The sequence below is a fragment of the Lichenostomus cassidix genome, chromosome 9, assembly GCF_008360975.1.
Source record: "Lichenostomus cassidix isolate B80296 chromosome 9, HeHo_3.0, whole genome shotgun sequence".
NCBI classification, from domain to species: domain Eukaryota; kingdom Metazoa; phylum Chordata; class Aves; order Passeriformes; family Meliphagidae; genus Lichenostomus; species Lichenostomus cassidix.
In genome coordinates this window covers 19,499,060-19,521,176 of record NC_139490.1, presented here as the reverse complement: position 1 = coordinate 19,521,176, position 22,117 = coordinate 19,499,060, and the positions used below count along the sequence as shown (strand labels likewise).

The 22,117-nt window shown below is 49.4% G+C and overlaps 1 long non-coding RNA gene across 2 annotated transcripts in view; it reads right to left on the bottom strand.

The window, feature by feature from the left end:
- Window positions 1-21,833, bottom strand: part of LOC146433410 (uncharacterized) — a 36,990-nt gene extending 15,157 nt beyond the window's left edge. The window contains exons 1-3 of one of the 2 annotated variants that reach the window (XR_014854111.1): window positions 21,700-21,833; window positions 11,900-12,066; window positions 4,358-7,630 (exon numbers count right to left, since the gene is read on the bottom strand). This is a non-coding gene — a long non-coding RNA (uncharacterized LOC146433410). Of the gene's footprint in view, window positions 1-4,357; window positions 7,631-11,899; window positions 12,067-21,699 lie in introns of those variants that run through there. The other variant, XR_014854110.1, reaches the window with a different exon arrangement.
- Between the last annotated feature and the right edge of the window lie 284 nt (window positions 21,834-22,117).

Below are 22,117 nucleotides of genomic sequence, written 5' to 3'. Positions count from 1 at the left end.
ATCTATAAGTCAAAGTCCTGGTGAGAACACAGCTTGAGGAACCACCACAGACCTACCAGAGCCTGGGAATGCTTTGCTCTGAGACTTTCCTATGGTTCCTGCATTAGGTAGCATAAATTGCATAAATCCTACTACATATTTGGAATTAAAAAGCATGCTAGAACATTTCCATCAAGTTTTCCACGGTTAACACCACCAAGCAAATGGACTTCTTCAATCAATGCCACATCTGCCACAAAAAGATTGGGTCCTCTAGAAACAGCTCAAAGGGCTCTTCTTCAGGGCTGGAGGACTGTCCATTCTGCTCTGCAAAACAGCAAATGCCATTGAGGAGAAACAGGAATGATGCCTCCTCTCCAGGGTCCTTTCCCAAGGAGGCCAAGGGAAATGGCAGTGCAGAAGCTTAGTGTCTACTGGAAACCTGCTCGGCAAAGAATGATTTACTGGGGTAAGAGGAAGCATGAAGAACCACTCCTAAGCTGGTCCTTCCTTTCACTGGAAGCTCCCCCAAACCCCCTCCTCTGCCTCTCTCCTTGCCTGGGCTCCCTCTCCTTGACAGCAGCAGGAGTCTGCTGCAGGACAGCTTCTCACTCAGATTGCCTTAACCTGAAAGTGCCTAACTGGCAGCCCCAGAAACACCTTCCCATGTTTGCACCATCTCCCACTGCTCAAGATGTTCCTTTTTGACACAGCTGAGAAGAGCAAATGTTAGGCAGGATGGTGACGCGAGGCAGGGGAGCAATGGCTGAGCTCCTTGGGACACAGCAGCTCCAAAAACAAGGGCAGAGCATTCCCATGTAGGAGCTGGGACTTTCCTGGGTCCCTCTGGGACTGTGCAAAGAAACCACTCAGGAGCAACCACAGAACCTCAAACCTCTCTGCCCCCTGCCCTTCCCCTGCTCTATCCTCATTAGCTTTCCCTCATTAGCCTATGTGGGTATTAAAGTACAAAGCAAAGCACTTTAAAATATGTACCCTTCCCAGTGGAGAGGCTGTGAGAACAAGCAATCCACATGGGATAGCAATCACATCACCTCATGTATTCCAAAAACTGCTGAGATATCATTTTGATTGGTGTGATAGAAGAGCAGTCCAGTCATTGAACACAACAAAAGCAATACCTGGACAGACAGGTTCTCCAAACCACACATGTTGCTGTCAAAATCCTCTGGGCAAAAGGAGACCAATGGCTCCTGGTGTTTCCCATGGTTTGGCACTGCCCTCAAGAACACACCTATTAGAAAACCTCTGCAGAAGTCCAGGGCTTTGTCCTGCCTTGACCATAAGAATCCACGAGCAGGGAGCACTTTCCAACACAGAGCCAACACACCAGAGGAAAGCCCTGAGCTTACCTGCAGTTTACCTCAGCCACAGCCTTGGACTCGGTGTCAGCAGCCCTGTGGTTCCTCAGAGCAGATGCAGTTACAGCAGCACAGAGTGGGGCAGCTGCTAAGCATGGCCCCACAGGACACCTGGGCTTGTTTTAATCCTAACTCTCCCCTCCACCTGCTCTGCCCCTGAATTTTTCCTGTCTCCTGCTTGGGGGTGACAATTGTATGTATCTTTGCGATCTCTAGGTGGAAAGCACCAGCAAGATGCCAGGGATTACACAGATTAAAGAGATGAGGCAGCACTTGAAAAACACCTCTCCAACCGTCACATGAATCACTTCTCCACCGCCTGCCCAGCTCCAGCACTTGCCTCTTCCATGTCCCTCTGTGCAAACAATCCCTTGCTACCACTGGAGTCTTTCCCCCAGGGCAGGCAGTGCCTGGCCCAGCCTCCCCACTGCTCTCAGCCTTCTCCAGGTCCCATTCCCCACCCGGCATGGGACATCCAACCACTCTCCTACCATTCTGTCCTTGTGTTGGCAATGGTACTGTCAACCCAGGTCTTCCTGCCTGACCCAAACTGCCTGGCTAGCACAGCACCAGCCCTGCCTGAACTCACCCCACCAAGGAGGGGCATGTGCCCCCCAGATCAGGCATTGGTTAATCTCCAACAGTGAACACAAACGTAACATGAAAGCATGAAGCTGTGCTTGGGAAGGTTAGTTTGTGGCTGGGAAATGCCTTTGTATTGAGGAGTGACCCTCTGTTGCCTTCATGAGAAGCTTTTACCCATCCTGGCCCCTTATCAACGGCTGGGAGGTGATGTCCCTATCAGAGTAGCAGGCTCTGTCCCTTCCTGCTAGGGGTGGTGCCTGGCCACTCCAGGCACCAGTGATTCATTCAGGAAGCGTGTGGGTTGAGGTGATACCCCAGCGTGACAAGAAGGAGCGGGAAACTTTGGCATTGAGCCTGAAAAGGGATGTTTTCTGTTCCAGCTGTTCCTCCAACAGCTGCAGGGAAACTGGCCCTGCTCTGAGCACTGCTCAAAGTTCTGCTGCTGTACCCAGGTCAGTGGTAGCTGAAGGACAGAGCCTGAAGGTGGTGAGCTTGGAGGTGCTGCTGGGGGTATTCCCTGCCCAGTGCATCTCCTGCTCAGGGTGCTGATCCCAGCTGCAGCACAGCCAGGGCACAGCAGCCAGCAGTACTGCCGGCAGTGAGGTGACTGCCACTCTGCACCTCCCAGCAAACTGCCAGCCCATTGCCTCCCACACCCTGATCTTCTCCAGCAGAGGTGCTTTTTCAGCTGCAGAAGGCAGCAGGGGCCTTCCCAAGGTGTTCCAGGATGGCTGCAATTACCTTCCAGATCACAGGAACCCCAGGGAATACCCAGCATCTGTCCTGATGGAGGTTTCAGCCAGAAGTGGGGGAAGATAACCATTCTGGCCATTCTCTCAAACACCTACTGGGTAAAACAGCAGCCAGCGTTCTCCTGATGGCCCATGCTGACCCTACCACAAAGAGGGGAAACTCAACCCTTTCCCCAGCAGAGCAAAGCCTGCAGACACTTCAGCACAGGCCACGCTGCAGCTGTAGGTGTGGGACACAAGCGAGGTGACCTGTGGTGCCTGGAGAGCTAAGCTTCAACACCCACTTGAGGCCTCTACTCACCAAGGGCTCAAGGTCACATGAGCTCAAGGGCAGTGCCTACATCAGGAAATGATTGTGTGTGATAGAGGAGATCAGTTGGTGAAGCAGTTGGTTTTGAGGCTCCTACACCTACCATGTATGCTGCTCGAGGATGTTACTGCCAGCTAGGCTTCATCTCCTGGACCAAATCCCTGGACGTGCATGTCATTCACAGCCGCCCAGAGAACCAGCTGCTTCTTTCATCCACCACATCCTCCTCCACAGCTGCAGAACATCTGGTGCAAGTTCAGGCAGAACTTCTGATCTCGTTTCCACCAAAATAAACCCAGTTTATATGCAAAAAAATGTACTGCCAACCCAGAGAGTGCGCAGAGAGTGAGGACAATTAGGAAATTTGCTTCAAAACCACACGACTGCTCCAAAATGAAACACCAGTAGAGTTAGAGCCTATGATCTTTTGACTCCCACTGGTTTTGGAGGGAAATATGGCTACCCCAGATGGAGCCTTAAGTGTTTCCATAAGCTTTTGGTTTCACAGCTTCAAACCTAGCCCCTCGGGGGGGATTTTACACACCTTTCACCTTTCATCCAGCTGTCTGTGTCTGTATCCAGCTCCTGGCATGCACATCAGAGGGGCCTCGCCCAGCATGCAGACAGCTCTCCTGCCCTGAACCCGGGGTGGGCACTGCTCCAGCTGTGTGTGGGGAGCCAGCCCACGGTATTCCTGGGGATGGGGAAGCAAGTCTGAGCGGGAAGGGATCCGCCTGCCCGGGGCACACCCCTCCCTCCACACGAAGGGCCACTGGGCAAACAGTCCTGAGATGCTTTTGGGTAGTGCCCAGCTGTCATCAGCTGGCCAGGTCCCATTGCCATCAGGGCTTGTGCTCCACACCACACACCTCTGCAGGGTGCTCGGGGGGGGGCCTGAGACAGGAGGGGCAGCTTGAGGGAGGCATCAGGGAAACACCCATGAGCCAACATGGGCCAGCAGGCTACCCTCAGATGGACCAGCTGTGCCAGGGGGGACAGAATTCTCCATTTCCATGGGAAATGCTGGTTTTAGTGGCTTTCATCAGTCAAAGAGGGAATACTGAAAGTAAAATGAATAACCAGGACAGCAGGTACACAAGCTGGGTGTTTTAGAGCAAGAGCAGGTTCACTCCAGCACCAGTGTGTCTCTGCCATTCCCACCCAAAGGTCCTTCCACAGCTGGGTGGACAATATCCACCTCCTCAAAGGCAAGATGTCCTTGTCCCAGATGTCTTTCCTAGCTTCAACAATACTCTTTTCAACCTTGTCACCTCTTCACAGGGAGGTAAAAGACTGAGGAGAGTAGAGTCTGGCTGCCTCAGAGCCATGAAATATCCGTGACTAACTGAGTCCCAGGCACCTGCAGTGGTGTGTGGTGCCAGGCTGACCTGGTGACTCTGTGCTCACCACTGCTACACTGCTGCCATCTGTTAAAATTCCTTCAAATATACGTGAAACTCCCTCTCAATAGATACATGAAGGCAATACATACTCATTTTAAGGGACACTGCAGTAATTCAACAACAATTTCTTCGGTCCACCATATATGTTTCCATTTATGTGCATGTGTATATATATATATATATATATATATGTATGTATATCTACACATGGGTGTGCATGCATACAAACATACACATAAAGAAATATCTGTAAGACTTCTTGGGAAACAGAAAGATAAAGAGGCAGCAAAACATGAGGAGCCTAAAGCCAGTACACAAAATAATTGCTTCTCCAAGAGCCTCCCTACATTTTTCCACAATAAAGTCAACACCACCAAGGGCAGAACTAGCCCAAAGCAGCAGTGAAACCCACGGCTGTAGAACAGAGACAAACAACCACAGACAGGGAAGTCAAGTGCATAAGGTAAGCAGCAAACTGCCTGGTACACACCGTCATTGGAGTCCTACTGGGCCATTTTTTGGTGAATTCTGATTGTCAGGTCTTGTGAAGGATCAGAGCTCAGCTCAGCTCTTGGTGTGCCCCTTGGACACAGTGCAGGAGCAGGTAGCCTGGCACAGGGGGGAGACAGGGCAACTTAATCTTGGGCTTCCACAGAGTTACTGCACTCACAAGCAGGGCAAAATGGCTTCTGAGATCATACAGCCTGTTTGCTGTGGAAAAGGGGCCTCCTTTTTTTGAAGGAACATTTCAGAGGTGTGAGAGCAAGAAAACCCCAATTTTCAGGAAAAAGAAGGATAAAAATGCTAATTATTTCCATGCTCCCCTCTTTCTCCAGCACCCTCAAAACCATCAGCTCCTCTCTAGAATCCCCCTTTCCCCAGCTCCGAAAAAGTAATTTCAAAAGGTTATTCCTAGAGACAGCACAGTGTGTGTATACTGGATGAGGGAGACGCTGCATTCTTCCTGGGGAGATAAGGAGGCGAGGGGAGGAATTCTTTCCCCTGCATGTCTGTGCATGACCCAGACCCAAAGAGCAGCAGCCTGCAACTGGCAGCTCCCCAGCAGATGACTCTAAAGTGTTTGAATGCAAGTCAAGGTGGCAGAAATGCTCAGGCAGAAGGTTTTCCTGCAGCCAGCCCATTCAGACCTCCAGGGCACAGCGAGAGTCCAGGGCACAGCTCTGGCTGAGGGCTCCCTGCCTGCCTGGGGCCCTGAGTTTTACAGACAGCTCAGGCTTTGAGTGCTGAAATATCTGACTGCGGGGTGCTCTGGAGGAAAACCCCCAACCTCAGAGTGGGGTGAGAACAGACCCACACACACATGCGACACTACCCTGACATGCTCTGCTCCCCATGATGGGAAACACACCACACATCCCTGCTTCTGGATATGAGCAGGGATCAGCCATGCCTTGCTCAGAGCACACTGAATTAGGGAGCAAACACCCTCACCCAGCATATTCCTGAGGCAGCAGTGACTGAACAGGAGATGCAGTGCATTGGCTGCCAATCAATTGATACACATCCAGCTCCTGTCACCTGCCCTTAACCAGTCCTGCTGGTGCAGCTATACTGGCAAAACTCCCCACCACAGCAAAATCCACTGGTGGAATCAACACATCAGACAAGCAAAATCAGCTTTGTTTACCCAGTGCTTTTATACTGGTATAACTGGAAGGGATTTTGCAGTGAAGCAGCATAATTTAAATCAAACAAAGAAACAAATCTTTTCCATCAATGTCCTGCACTGAGCAGCTGTGACAGTGTGAGGTGTTTGATTTGAGGTCCTGTGCAAAGCAAGCAAAAAGGTCTGTTTAATGACTGGTGAAAAACTCCCATCTCTGGGATAAACTATATGTGGATTTCACTGTGCTTTTGCTGGGGTAAGCAACCAAAAATACTGTAGGCAGCTGAAAATGAAGGCAGAGGAGAGTTCTTAGCATGAGGCTTCACCCACCATTTCTCTGAGACTGATGTATGAAACCTGAGCTGTGGGATACACCTGGGCAGGAGTGTTTGGTGTCTAACAGCCAGGATAGAAAAAAGGAATTTTCCATTTGCACCACTGCTTGAAATACCTGCTACAATACCAAACCGTAAGAATCATGTTTGATGAGAGTAAGAGCCCACCTAACACAGCAACCCATCTTGGATAGCCCAGGGAAAGATTTAACAGAGTGAGCACAGAGCTGTCACTCCATGGCACAGCCTTATTTTGCTTTTTCATAAATGGTTTTCATTTGCAAATTGGCTAATTATAATGCCTGTATGTTGAAATCAGAATTAGGCAGGGCCAAAAAAGTGAAGCTTGAGGAGAGCTGAATTTCAGAAAGCTGATGCTGAGGTTCCTATTTTAAGTCCAGTCAGATGTAGGGCTGCCAATCAAAGGGTCACATTTGCCTTCAAAGGCTGCTGTGCTGTGAGGGATTTCCTGATGCTAAGCGCCCTGGCTTAGCTGCCCATTGCTGCGGCGGGCAGAGACCAATCACGCCGACATATCAAATACCCGGCAGCTCAGTGCTCTTGTCTGGGGGATAGAAAAAAATATTTGCCCTAATCTCATTTTCCAAGGGATGGTGCAGCCTCACAGTGCAGGAGATGCTCTCCAGAAGGTCCTGTCCCTGGGTCCCTTGCTGGTCTCTGCAGCAGCATCTCTTCAGAGGTGCCCCTCCACCTGGGCAGTCCAGGGGTGAGGACACTGCAAGTGGTGAGGGACTGGCTTGTGTTTCCATGATCCCACTCTCTCCAGGGGAGGTTCTGACACAGCAAAGAAGGAGAAGGGTGAGTTCCTGCAAGGGTGCCCCTGGGAAGGGGCGAGCTCAGCCTGGGGCAGCTGCAGCATCGACAGAGCAGCCAGGGCAGAGATCTCCCCCACGCTTCCCCTCTCCTCCCAACACCTTGCCAAAGATTTACAATTACTTTTATGAGTTCCCCCAAGGGAATAAAAAGATTAAGGCATGAGTAACAAAAGCAGAGGCATGTGGAGTCTGGCCGTGGCACAGGGGCCAGCCCAGGCTCCCACCTGCACTTGGGGTTGCTTTGATTCCTGCAGCATGCAGGAACTCCTATTTGGATTACTGGGGACCATTTTCTCCAGGAATTTTGCCACACCTTGTGCTCCCTCCATTGCAAACCCGACCCCAGACATGAGCACATCTCACCTCATCTGCCCAGGGATTGCCAGCTTTTCTCAGCTCACCCTGCAATGAGTAGCAGTGCCTATTCATAGAGAGAAAAAAAATGTTTTCAGAGTTGAGTTTTGGCATACCACCCTTCCTCCAGTCAAGGGGAATTTGGGATTCTGATCTGGATCCAAAGTCTGCACAACCAACCCCTTTACCAGAGCCATGACTGCCCATCTGCCTACAACACAGCCTGTGGGTGAAACACACCTTTCTGGGTGGTATCAAATCTGTGTTAGAGGAACAGACTTGCAAAGAAGGAGGTGAAGTGTCTCTGGAGGAGACACAGCACAAGCAGGCCAGGGGAGGAGAAACGTTGGTCCCTTTGAAATACCTCATTTCACATGTAATTTTGGCATGGCTGACCACCAAACCTGCTTTGAGAGGCCAAAAATAATACATGTACATCACACCTGTGAGAAAAACAGGCATCAACGAAGACTTCCCTGTACAGATTGTGCTCCACATGGGAACAACCTGATCTGAGTGACTGCACATTCCAACCTCAGAAATCAGAAATTCCAGGTGCAGCTAGAACCTGCTGAGGTTCTGAGCACAGGCAGCCCTTTCCAAACTGGGATTGGAGAGGTAAACCAGTCTGCAGAGCCCTCCAGTCCAGCTCCCCTGCCTGCATGGATGGTCTGGCTGGAAGGCTCGGTGTAGGCAGGGTGTGCAACACCTCCCTGCTGGTATCTGAAACCAGAGTGCAGTGAGGGGCTCACCCACAGCCCTCACTGCTGGGGAACAATCTGGTGGGGAGAGCATTCCAGTGTGCTGGGACCATCTATATTTATGGGAATACAATACCCACAGGAGCACACTGGGGACTCTCCCAGCTGGCGGAAACGGGGCAGCTCCTGCAATTACACTCGACTTAGGAGAGAGAGGATGCCAGCCAACACCTGCCCTGTGTTTGTACAACACCACAATACAGCAGCTGCTGCCTGCCCCCCGCTCCCCAGACCTCCTGGAAGGTACATATACTGAGTATAGGATAACCCAAAATTCTCGGCAGCTAGGGCATGTGCTCAGTGTCATTGCTGGACTCTGAAAAGGGCAGGCTCAGAGGCAGGGATTTGAAACAGGTTCCCTGGGATAGAGCTACCAAAACACTGATACCCACAGGTATTTTCTTCTCTGAAAGCTGCATCTCCTCCTTCTTTCCTTCAAGGGAGTGTTACTGCAAAAGCCTGGTGAAACTCTGAAATCACACTTGAATGAACTCTAGGAAACAATGCCACAACTCAGAAACAAACAATGATTGCAACAGCAGCCTGGGCCTCTACAAGCTAAGCAAAGCCAAATTCCAGCCCAGCTGAGCTGCTCTGGGGCACTGTGGGCACACAGAGCCCTGGCTGGTACCTGTACAGAGCAAGAGCTGCTGTGGGTGGTGGAGGGGTTGCATGCTGATATTATTGCAGTGTATGATCTGGAGAAACGACATGCAGAGGAATTCAAGAACAGAGCAATCCTTTGGTGCCCTAAGAGAGTACACAGTCCCACAGTGCTGTGTAGGTAAGCTGGCCTTTGCCCTCAGCTCTGTGCTGGCTTTCTCTGCAGTCCTGGGTCCCTTTGCTCAGCTCCTGCACCCACAGCCCCCTCCCCACCTCCCCAGCACTGCCCCTCGTCCCTCACCCCTGCTCCTGTGACCCGGTGTGTGAGGCAGAGAGGACCTTGCTCTCCTCAGAAGTGTGAGAGGTTGTCTCACACAACCCCAAACAAAAGCTCACAAACTTTCACCTGAGTGTTTTTAATTGCTGTTTTGATGATCAGTTTCTCCCCTATCCTCTGCACCCTGCATCAGGTGTGAGTGCACCAGACTCTTTCCTGGTTTCAGATGATCAAGGGACTAGCAGCACAGTTATATTAAAGGAAAATGAAGAGCAATAGAGAGAAATGGCCCAGGTTTGCTCTGAGCAGATGGATTCTGCCAAGTTACAGCACACAGCACTTAATCCACACAAAGTCCTGCTAAATTTATGAACTAGACTCAAGGAAAAGCCAGGTAAAACTGCCAAAATACATCCCCTGGGAGGCACAACAGACACTACCCAGATTTCCATGGGACAACAGCTAATTTACAGCCAGAACTCATTCACAAAGACACCAAGAAGACCTGCTGATTTCAGTGTGTACCTTCAGTGCAGTTTCGGGACACACATTTCACCAAGAAAAGCTGCAGTGAACTGAAAGAAAAAACTCAACAAAGGGGTTCCATGAAGGATGAAACCATCAGGCACCCATGACCTGCACCATGATGGTGTGGGGTTCCCTGCTGTTGGAACCCCAGTGTTGGTAGCAGAACCCTGACCTGAGCCCAGCCAAGCACCAAATGCTCCCACTTCAAAGCCAAGCTAAGAAACCAGCTCATCTGCTGGCTTTTAGTGTGCCACTATCATTTGTGTGGTGAATTCCAGGTGGGGAATGAAACAGCAGATAGGCCAGGATTGCCTTGCTCGTGATAAGATTCAGGTGCAATGTGTAGCCCATAAAGAAGAAGCCTGTGGAGTTCCATCCTGGGTTCACTGCTGAGCCACAAGAGTTTGTTTGGTGTGGACACAAGGTGGGACCACTGGCAGCATTTGTCACCTTTGGGGAGAAGGTGGATTTTTAGCCCAGATCTGGAGATGGTAAGAATACACCAACCAAGTTTATTCTTGTTAACAGCTGGTTCAGCTGTTGAAATCCCTGAGTGGGGTATTGGTTGCAAGTAGGGTGAGTTGTGCAGCTTTGTCTTCCAGATGGAGCTCAGCAACCCAGACTTTCCATACCCATCCCCTTTCCACCTCACCCCAGAGGCTGGAAGGAAGAAGGAACAAGGGAAGGGGAGGTACACAAAGGAATATCATGGAAGGAAAAGTACAGGAGCAGTGTACTCTGGTGGGTAGGGCACCAGAAGGGCTGGGTCATTACTCCACCTGCCAGCTGTCTGCCGTGTCACTTTAGGAGAAGTCGTGTCATTTCTCCACCTCACTCTTCCAGTCTGTGCAAGTATTTAGATGACAGTATTTGCAAACTAAAGAACAAAAGTCCTGTACATAACAGACCTACGCAAGCCCAAGTAAGCTGTGTGTGCTGTATTCAGAAAATACACTGTTCTTTGGCTGCAGCTCTTACACACATGTAAAGTCCAAAGGTGTACGTTGGTCTGTCAATCCTTGTAATGCTACACCACTGAAGTGCACAGTGAAGCAGAGAATAGCATTGAAATGTGATAGAGAGCCAAAACCTCCCCCACATTACACCAACAAGCAGGTGATCAGTGAGCAATCATGCAGCCTGGCAGTACGATTTGGATCTGCTGGTATGTCTCCATCAGACAGTGATCTCAGGGGCAGACATCCCTTGAGGATTTTCAAGAGCAGAGGCAGGCCCTGGCATAACAAATCAGTCACCAGCTCAGATTTGGCACTGTGGTGGAGATAGAAGCTGAGCTACTGCTGCGCAGGTGTACACATCTAGAGCAAGGAACAGAGGGAAGACACTCAGACCCTTCCCTTCCTACAGCAGGCTTGGATCTCTTAGGGCACTGATCCACCAAGACCAACATTACCTGCACTGACACACCCTCAAAAGAGCTGCAAATATTCCCCTGCTTTGCTGGAGTGAAGGCTGGGTAAAGGAGCAGGGAGCGCAGGGGTGCCCGAAGGGAGCCAGGAGGGAGTGTGTGCCAAAGCAGCTCAGCCAAAACAGATCAATAGGTACTAAAATGGGAGGGTCCCCATGGGGAGCCACAGTAGACAGAGACCTGCTGAAAAGAATGGAATGTGCAAGGGAGCAGCTTTCCCCAAGACATGATCCAAATCAACCTGAAGCAGCCCCAGCCAGATGCACCATCTGCTCAGAACAGTCCACAAGGACATCCCGGTCGATGGTGTCAGAACCAGCAGACAGATCAAGGAGTGTTAATACAGAACATATCCCTGAGCCAGCTGGCAGGAAGGTGTCATGGAAGACCTTCAAAAGGGCTGTCTAAGGACCATGCCTCCTGCTTGAGCCAGACTGGAATTTATCAGTGGCATCATACATGCAGAGGTGTGACTGCCACAATAACGCAGTGGCTCTCCAGAGGGGAAGGAATGACAGGATGGACGTCAGATAGCAGCTAACAAATCACACAACAAAAGAGATGGTTTCTGTGAGACAGAACCATCCTATTTCAGTGCTTCAACAAAGCAATCCAGCAGTATGGAAGCCCTGGCAGAGGATGGTTTCACAAGTATCATTGGTACACTTGCAAGCAGAAGGCCACTCAGATCATAAGGGTACCAATGAAATCATACCACATTTCTAAAAGTTCACCTACTTGGTGTGATGTCCAGAGTTCCCACAACATGCAGAACATGGCCAATACAACCACATGGCTCATGAGTAGCTCACGATCCAGGTGCTGCTGTTGTCCAATCTCACCATCAGCCGCATATCGGTGGAAGGGGCAGGTCACCTCTGCTTTTCTTTTCCTCTTGTCATCCCCTGCAACAACAGATGCCATTTCTGAGAGCTTGTGGACAGACAGTGCAGCTTCTCCTGGGCCTGTCACACAAAAGAGGCCATTGTGCTGCAGTGCCACAGCAACAGAGCATGCAGGACCAGCCAGCAGTGGGCTGGAGCTGCCTGCTTCTGTGAGCTTTACCTCCCTGCACGCTGCTGCCAGCACAGGTCTGGACTATCACTCCCTTGGGACACAGCACCCATGCAGCCCTGAGGATGGAACATGAAGAGGCCTTGTCCTCACCCCAAGGACTTGGCAGTGGGTGTGACTGCTGCCCAGACACCATTCCTCAGGTGTCTGAGCTCCAGCAGAGCAGTACATCCCGACTCTTCACAGTCCCAGCACACAGGGAAGGAAGACAGACCAGGGGATGTTCTCTCTTTGTACCTCAGCTCCTCTGCATGCCTCACACACCACACCACACACACTGTGGGTGTCTGAGGTAAAGGGGGAAACAGAAGGTGCTGTATTATAAACTCAGTTCCTGAAGGATTTTGAAAGAGGGCAGGCATTACTGGGGAAGGTGAGAATTATATCTCTTTTCTTTACGGGATGGTTGGATGCAGGCAACAACACGGGCAATGCCTGAAACAAGCAGCTCAGGATGTTTGCTGTATCTTAGGAGTAAGATGAGTCAGTGCAAGAAAAACAAACAAGCAAACAAACAAACAAGTGCTGGAGGCCAACCAAGGGCTAATTAGCACTGTACAGCATTTGCCAGAAGAGCCCCCTGCTGAGCTACAGCTTCTCCTGGCAAAGGGAGCCGTCAGCCTGTCCAGACAAATCACATCCCTCAACAGCTCCCGAGCAGCACAGGGCCAAGAGGGCTGTCCTGGGTGCCCCTCTTGCTGCCCCCAGGACACCCTCCACAGCCCCCTGCAGGGCCAGGTGCCATTTCTTCTGCACTCCCCTAAGACAAGGCTATGCTGTGAAAACACTTAGGCTGGAGAAACGCAGTTCATTGGAGGACAAACCTCTGGCAACCTGGATTTTAAGAAAGAAATATGGAAATTTTATGGGTCTTCCTGGAAAAGTTGGAGTGTCATGAGCTGTTTGCAGCAGAGCCAGGGGACACCGAGGTGGCTCAGTGCCACTGAGTGCAGCCCTGCAGAAGGGCTCAGCTGCACAACATCTTCATGCTTGGCTTGTTCAGCTGATCTCATTCATGTACAGAAACAAGGCAGGCCCTGGGAACGCAGTGTATTTACTGTGTTTGAGGTGCATTTTAAAAACCTGATTCCAACTGCATTAAAATTAAATAACTTGGCAGAGAGCCTATAAAAGAGACTGTATTTCAAGACATAGCAAGACAGGAAGATGGTTCATGCAATTATGCTGACAGTAAAATGCTGAACTTAATTATGACTTCAGCAATGATGACATATTTGTGATGATTAAGTTCAAGATCTGCAGATAACAGGACATGGATAAACTGCTGGGTTCCTTGGACTCTCCCTCCTCTCCCCAAAGCAAAAATCCTGCCACAAGCCTCAGTCAATCCTCTCCTAGTAATGTTCAACTTCTCCAGAGAAATTTAACAAAAGAACAAGGAAAAAAAAAACTATGAGGAAATGAAGTTCATGTGAATTCTGTCAACATGGGCATCTCGGCCAAAGTGAGAGGTCCTGCAAGGGGGGTTTTCCTTTTGCTGCAATGCAGAGCCACAAAGTATGGGCACAAAGGAGGGAGGATCCAACCAGAAAACACAAAGCCACAGAGCTTCATCACTCCCAGCAAAGCTTGCTAGGTGGCATGTGCAGAAGGAGCCTTTCTCCTGGAGGCTCATGGTACATCACACAATATATTAAAGATCATTTCGTGTTACCCCTCCTCTCTTTCACTGGCTACTTGTATTGCAAAAGTGCTAAAGACACATGTTGTTATGCTCCAGGGTCTCCTGCACACAGCACTGCACACACACAAGGCCTTCTGCTGCCCAGAAAGCCTCATCTTGCTTCTGTTCAAAAATCCTGAGTGGGTTCAAACAAAATTTCAGCCTACTTTGCCTGCTAAAATAACTCCCTCCTCTCACACCCACCTCCTGGTTAGGGGGGCAAAAGTGACTCCTTTCCACATCTATTCCCCTTCCTGGCCCAATAATCTTCATATTGAGATCACACTGCCCTAGTGAACTGAAGCAGACAGCTTCCATCTAGATCTGGGTTACTGTGTCAAACAAGAATCACCAGGTATTTTGTTCCAGAAATTGTTGAAAACTCTGACAGCATGCTGGCAGTCTTACCAGAATGAACAGAGTGACTGAAAAGCCTTTTGGAAGGGATTTATGGAGGTCTCCAGTCCAAACCTCCTTGAAACACAGTCATTGCCAACAGCAGATCAGGGTGTCTGCAGCTCTATCTAACTGAGCCTCAAAATCCACACAGGAGGGAGATTCCCTGACTTCTCTGGGCAACCTGTCCCAGTGCTGCACCAACCCCATGGAGAGAGGGTTTCCCAATATCTGATCTGAACCTTGCAATACGCACTGTGTGACCCCCTGGTTTGTGAGCTGTCACTGACGGGAAGGAAGAGGCTGACTACACCAACCCTGTACCAGCACTCCCAGTAGCTGTGGGATGTTGCTGGATTCCCCTCAGCCTCCTCCTGACCAGACTAAACAAGCCCCCTTTCCCCAGGTCCTGACCATGTTGGTAGTTCCCTGCTGGACCCCTACTTCCTCCCCTCACAGCCCTTCACACCGTGGGGTTCCAGAGTTGGATGTTACTGCAGTTGGCATTCCACATATCCAGAGCCCTGTCCATAGCCCGATGCTCAGCATTTCTGGAGCTGTGAGGCAATCTGATGCTGGACAGTCTAACATGGATAAATTCCATCCAGGAGGACCGTGGAAGAGGTTGCAGTGAACTACTGAGCAGTTCAGGATGAACAGAGAACTTTCAATAATTTATAATAGTGTACAAGTACTGACTGAAATGTCTTCTGCCCTCCCCAGGGATTTACCACACACCACCATGGGCCCCTCCTGCCTTGGGGGCCTCAGGTAGTAGCTCTGTCTGGGGAAGGAGCAGGAAACTGATTTAGAAGCTTTCAAGATCACTTCCTCCTTCAGCTGAATTCTGTGCAAATACCATTATTGACACAACAAAGAGGCAGATCGCACTCGAGTAAATCATTCAGTTGCCCTCCCCACATGGGTCTGAACACAAACATCGTAAAGCCTTTTTCTTGGGACCCAACACAAACAGAATAAAAGCAGCCTTGTAGCCAGGACACGAAACCACAGTTCCCCTCTCTTAACCCCTAACCCACAGCCCACACTGCCCTGCCCTCCTTACTTTCACAATCCCAAGAGGTGGGTTTGCCTGGCCTAAAAGGAAAAATTGAAAGTGAGTCTCCCACTCGATGCTGGGCCAGGCTTACCAAGAGAGGTCAGCAAGGGCAGCCCCTGTGCATGCCTACCCTCACAAGATGGGTCTAGATCCAGGGTGGAAGAGCACCTGTCTGAAGCCTTAAATCAGCTCCAGGGGTTAGGAGGGTTTCAGATATACCCACACAATATCTCCTGACAATTTCCAGATGGCTTCTTGCTAAGCATAGGGATTTGCTAGATCTCCCTTTCAAGAAACTTAACTCTCAGACACCATGTTTAGATGTTTAGGTTCCTTCTTGGTGCTCAACTCTTCTCCTTGCAACTCTTCTATAAAATCCCATAAGAAATAAATGGACACATAAAATCAAAAGAGTCATCATAATATTTTAACTTTACCCAGAAGACAAAATCCTAGAAAACCGGAAGGATTCTAGGAGAGATGACTGTGTCAGCATAGCTGTGGGGAGATGCTGAAGGAAACCACATGCACTTGCAGGACCTGCTAAACACAACCCACATGAGAGCCAAGAGAAACTCATGGCAGCTTCTTCTGTCTGCAATTTGGACTACATTTATCACCGAGAGAGCTTCCCCAAAAAGCACCACATGCAGTATGGGGAATACTAAGGTATATGTGAGTATCAGATGACTGAGGAAAAGCAGCAAAAGAGCATGATGAGAACCTCTATGCATCTGTCTGACCCAGCTCCTGAGGGTGCAAAGCTGTTCAGGAGAGATGGAAGAAAGGCAAGAAGCCAAAGACATTCAGGATGCTGCAGGATGCTACCAGGGAGAAACATGTTCAGAAGTCATCTATCACTCCCAAGTGTCATCTCCTGCCCTCCTGGGCTGATTGCTCCTCACCAGAAGGACAAGAGGGCAGGCATTGGGGCAGCCATACATCCCACTCAAACAGAAGGGCTCTTATCTGGAGGAGTGCACAGCCAGGACTAAAGGTCTTGTCTCCTTGCTCCATAAGGAACAGCATCAGTGTCTGCAGGGACTCTCTCCCAGAGGATGCTGTGACCTGCTGATCTCTCCCAGCAGAAGCACAGGGGGCCCTGCACTGCTCTAGCCCAAGCTGTTCTGCTGCCCACAGGGGCTGGGCCCTGGCCCTGCAGTAATCCCAGCCTGCAGCCCCCCTGCCCCAGGTCCCTGCCATGCCCAGGGACAGCCAGTCCTCCACTCTTGGCGAGGCCAGACCCAGGCTGTTCCCAGGCAGCTGCAGGAGCCAGCTCAGCCCTACCTGCCCAGTCTGGGCTGGCTGAATTTCAAGCACTGGCAGGTAGGGACTTGCAGTGTTGCCTTTGCTTTCCAAATGAGAGTGCCCAGAGGCTCTGTTTACACTGACATCTAGGGTCAAGCCCGAGGGTTGACTCCACCCAGTTTAAGCCTACCTCCGAGCTTGTACTTGAAACCATCTGCTCTGTCCTTCCTGATCCTCCACATGAGCTCTTCAAGGAATCAGTGCTGCTTCTCCTGGGCTTGTCTCTAATTACAGGTGTTGGAGACAGGAAGTGAGCTCTGCTCAGCACCAGGTAGCTGTGGGTTTGGTGTTGGCCAACTGCTTGAGCCTGCATCTTGTAGGGGGATGGTTTGATCCCAGGCACACAGCACAGAGGGGTGGCATTAACAAGTTGATTTCTTCCCTGCTCCTGAAGTCTGTCCAGAAAGCCTTAAAGAGGAAAGCTCAGGGAGGTGTCAGAGCAGATGGCAAGCAGGGCAGGAGCTGGAGGTGTCTCTAAGCTCCAGTGATTTCCCTTTATGGCCTGAAACAATATTCCTCACAAAATTTGTACTATGTACCCCTGTCAGCCAGGGGCATTCTACAGACCCCTGGAGCAAGGGCCACCTTCTGCACCTTCCCCAGCGTGTGCCTCTTGTGACACAAATGCACTCAGAAAGCCACTGGGCACAACCTCAGAGCTCTTGCTCCCCAACATCCAGCTGAGGGCACAGCTGTCAAATGAGCTTGCTGGGGGATCCAGGGAGCTCAGCAGGTCTGGGCACAAGCCACCCCAGCTCTCATGCAGCTCTGGCAGACCACACAGCACTCCTCTGAAAGGGTTGGAGGGAAGGAAACATAGAAAAACCCAGGCAGAGTTGCCCACATTTTCAGTTTGGATGTTGTTTTTCAGACCTGCCCTCTAATTACAGTTTTAGGCCATGTATCACTGGGATTTTTATTTCACCCAGCAGTGTGCACTAGGCTCCAGTGGATCCAGTCCTACCACTCTGCTCAGAACCCCCTGCTTGTGCATGTGAGCAAACCTGGTGTTTGCTTTGTCTATTTATTGCAAGGACACCAAAGCTATGGCTGTGCTAAGAAATTTTTACTGGCGTTCAGAGAACATCAAGCAATCCCCAGAAGCCAATAAAATGGCTTCACCCCCAAAACTAGCCATTTCAGAGTCCAGTTAAACTGGATCTTGAATTCATCAAGTAAATGAACCCCTTCCCAACATGCTCCATTAAACCAGGCATGCTGCAGGGATAGTGCTGTCCTTTCTCCAGACCTTAAAAAAAACAAACCAACCCCCAAACCATTTTAAATTCTCTATAAAAATAATATGGTTTAATATGAACTAACATTTTTTCTCTTTTAGGTCTCCCTGCACAGCATAAACAGGAGCCTACATGGTGCTCCTGACTTCCCGTGACTCCACAGTTCTTTCCTGAGCTTTTTTTTGCTTCCGTGATTTGTGATTAGTCAGGTGAGCTGGCTGCAATGCCCTGTGCCTACTGACACAGGCACAATCATGGGAGCAGCTGTCATTTCTTTTGGAGGCACAGCACCTTCATGCCAGCCCTCAGAAGGTCCTTTCCATTGCCACACCATGACAGCTGAGAGGTGAGTGGAAGCACTGAGCAGCCCCACACGACCAAAAGTCAGCACATGGAAAACAGCAGGAAGACATTTTGCATTTTTCTGCAAACACCGGAGTCCCACTGAAAAAAGACATGAAGAAAAATGATGATCCAAGCAGAGGAATGATGTTCTCCTCTGCAAGTTGTAATCCTGCATCATGTTCATAAGACTTGGGAACCCATCAAGGCTTTGGGAATGGGAGAGCATGTCCATGGATACCTCCAGAGAACACATCTATCCAATCTGATGCATCTCTTGCAGCTGGATCAAACCCAGTATTTATGCAAAACACAAAATGGGGTGCCAAGACTTTCAATTGGTCTCTGTTTCTAAAATATTTCTCGTTTTGACTTAGAAAAGACCAGTGTTTGTCAAAATTGACGACAAAATATATTCTGTCATTGCTAAAAGAGATCTTACAAACATCCCCAGGGCACAGGGTTTTTCCCCACCTACAGATATGCAATTTGTAATGGGAATGCAAACCTGGGAGAGACAGTGAAAGGGGGCATTTTCCAGAGCATTTCACAAAACACACAGGAGCAAAGTTCAGACCCTGACTATGTACATGTTAATCTGATAAAAATAAAACCTGTGTCCTGTCAACAAACTTGGAGTGTCATTGCCAGAGGTACAGACTGGGAGTTACCCTGGGCACGCACTGCATGGCAGAAGAAATACTCTCTCAAGGGCACACACTTTAAAAGCTTTCAACCCTACTCAGGATTGTGTTTAAGGGATTCAGCACCTTCTCTGAAGCAAATGTACTTTAATGAGGATGCCCATAAGGCATTTAGGAAATAGTATAAATATCTTGCAGAGGAGGACTAGTAATACATGCATCCCTGTTACAAATATAGCATAAAACCTATGATGACAGCCCCATGATAAAGATAACTTCCAATTACCAAAAATATTCAAGAAATCAAATACAAGAGGCTTCCCTGGAAACACGATGAAACTGCTCCCTGAAGCACCACAGGCAGATTACTTTTTTTTAAATTCAATTGAAGAAAACCTCTGTACTTGCTTCAGACAGTTATTGTCACCTCCCTGAAATAATTTCCACAAACATAATGGGCCCAAGTGATGGCCTCTCTAACCTCAAAGGCACAAGATCCTGCCACAGTCACTGACGACAGACCACAGGCTAACTGGCTGGAGCTGAAGCAGTTTGCAGTGCTTGAGGAGTTTAGGCATCTCTAGGAGCCCAACAAGTTGACAAGGTAATAAAAGTGGCACTGAGGGTTTTGCTGGGGGAATCCCCCTATGCACAACACCCACCCATCTCTCACCATTGGGGAGAGGCTCTGCTGTCCTCTCTGCTTGCTCAGCACAGCCTCTCACCATTTGTTGCATTTGAATATCACCTTTGAAATGGCAGAAAGTCAAAGTACCTTTGACAGAAGGCTGGGCCTGTCTTCTCAGGCAAAGGGGACCCTGAGCTTCCACAGGCAGCAAACACAGTCTTGGGGCTCTTCCGTGAATGGACATAAGACCCTTTTGAATGCTACTCATTAGTGTTTTGGCTGCCATGAACTGTTCTTCTGTGCTCCAGCTGATGAACACTAGCACTGCTGCCAAGTCTGCTGATAAATAAATAAGGATAGGGAAAGCCTTATGGTTTTTGAAAAGGGCAGCAGGAACTCAGTGCTCTAGGCAGCAAACACAATTTGCTGTAACAAACAGACTGGAGTCCAAGAGCAGCTCAGTGGTGATATTCAACCCTATTTTCCTCTTAAACATCAGCTATTAACAGCAGAAAAATCGATGGCACTAAAGGCAGCTAAGATCAAGCTGATGGGGAATGCTGCAGACTTCTCCCAACAGCCTTTCTCATTTGCTTCATTCATCACCTACAGCTTCAGCTCTTCCAGCTCCAGGCTTGCTCCTCTCCTCCTCAGCTCCACAAGCAGGACTAATTTTCATCAGTGACAAGGCAGGAGACTAATTACAGTACACATTTCATTTGTGAAGGGACCCCAGGGAGAGGAGGAGGGGAAAGAAAGCTTTTTGCTTGCTGTGCCACCTAAACAGTTTGTATTTGTTAGTGTAGAAATAAGTCTGATGACAGCGAACTGATGCCTAAGGAGCAGCTCACCCATTAACCTCACATCCGCCGCAGTTCACACCCACCACCATTTATATGCACCATTAATATTTATAAGGATGACGTGTCTTTTTGACAGGAACTTGTGCCTCCAGCGACAACAGATGTTATACCATTTATGAAAGAAACTACTCAAGCATTTCCAATGGACCTTGTGCATGCTCATCATGTCTTTATCCCATGCCCTGATTATATTATCCATGCAGAGCCTGGGTCACCTCCTGACTCCAGTCCAAGCACAAGGGATGGCAGCACACTTGCCTGTAGAGTACTCAGAAATGTTTAGAGTTTCATTATGTCTCTGTGAATGCTCTTCTGGGAGCCAGAGACCTTCCAAATGCACCTGACAACACAAACGAAAGTGTGTTGAGGCCATTATGTGTCAGAAATGAGTATTTGCCACTCACCTGGGCTCCAAAACATATGGCACATAGCTGAGGCTGCAGGATTGCCTCCCACAGTTGCCTTTGCCACTGTCACCACAGCTGCATTAGTGATCATGCATAATCTAGAAAGAATTAAATCCTGCTCTACACACAGGCTTGCAGGAGAACATGTGCAGCAAGGCCCAGATGCCCTTATCTCTGCTAAAACTATGCTGTTCCTTGGCTAAACTGTGATTTATAGCTTGTATAGAGCTTGTCTCTGGCAGGACAGAGCTCCCTGCTCTAGGAAAGGTGAAACTCCCAACTTTCATGGAGGAGGAAGCAGTGTCTGTACACCTCCCCATCAGCAGGGAGCAGGATGGGCTTAACCTGGATAACATAGAGATAAGTCAGTGGGTTTAGTGAAATCTCCTTCAGGAACCACCATGCATGGACAAGCACCGAGGTATTGGACAAGGTATCTAAGGAATGTTTTCTTTTACTAGATTGCAGTTGACATTTCCATTAAAATGCATGAGGTTACCATGATTCGCTTCACCTGATGTGATGGAACTTGTTTAAAGTAGCACAAAAATGTCACATCGTCCCTGTGGGCTAGAGGAGATAGCCTGCAGTGACTTCCACCTCCAGAATGGCAGCTCTAGTGATGCCCTGATATTTATGGCACATACATTTTTAATGCCCAGCACAAACAGCTCCAGCATTTGTCAACTCATTTGACCTGCAGCTTTTCAAAGAAAACACAAAAAGACATGCTGCAGAACAAGAGCTAGCAACATGTACAATGCCTTGCCATCAGCACCTGCCCAGTCAGAACAGAAATAGGATGGCATAGGCATGGCCAACTCTCTCTGGCCATTCTTAATCCAAAGTTGCCAGCCTCTGCTGGAGTCTCCTCGTACATCCAAAAGCCCTCACTTTGTGCCTGCAGCTCCTTGCTGCTCAGAAACTCAGATCCAAGCCTTGTGAGAAGTTATTGCTGTTCAGCAGCCACCACAGTTTCACCCAAGTCCTGACACATCTGAACCTCGACTGGGGTGAATTCAGGAGCTCCTTCACTTCTAATTTTCCTACATTAACAATGCAGCACCTCTAACCCAAGTTAGCTGTGAAACACAGCTGATACAAACACCTGCACTAAAGAGGCTGGACAGGTTTGGGGACTGCACCTGCAGCCAATGGTGGTGCAATGCCTCTTGTGTAAATCAGCAGCATTTACACCAGTGTAAACCCCACTGTTTGAGCACCTGAATATGTGTGTGTTGTGGTTTTACCCCCGCCAGCAACCAGGCAGCTGCTCAGTCACTTCCCCCATCCCCATTCTAGGAAAAGCTGA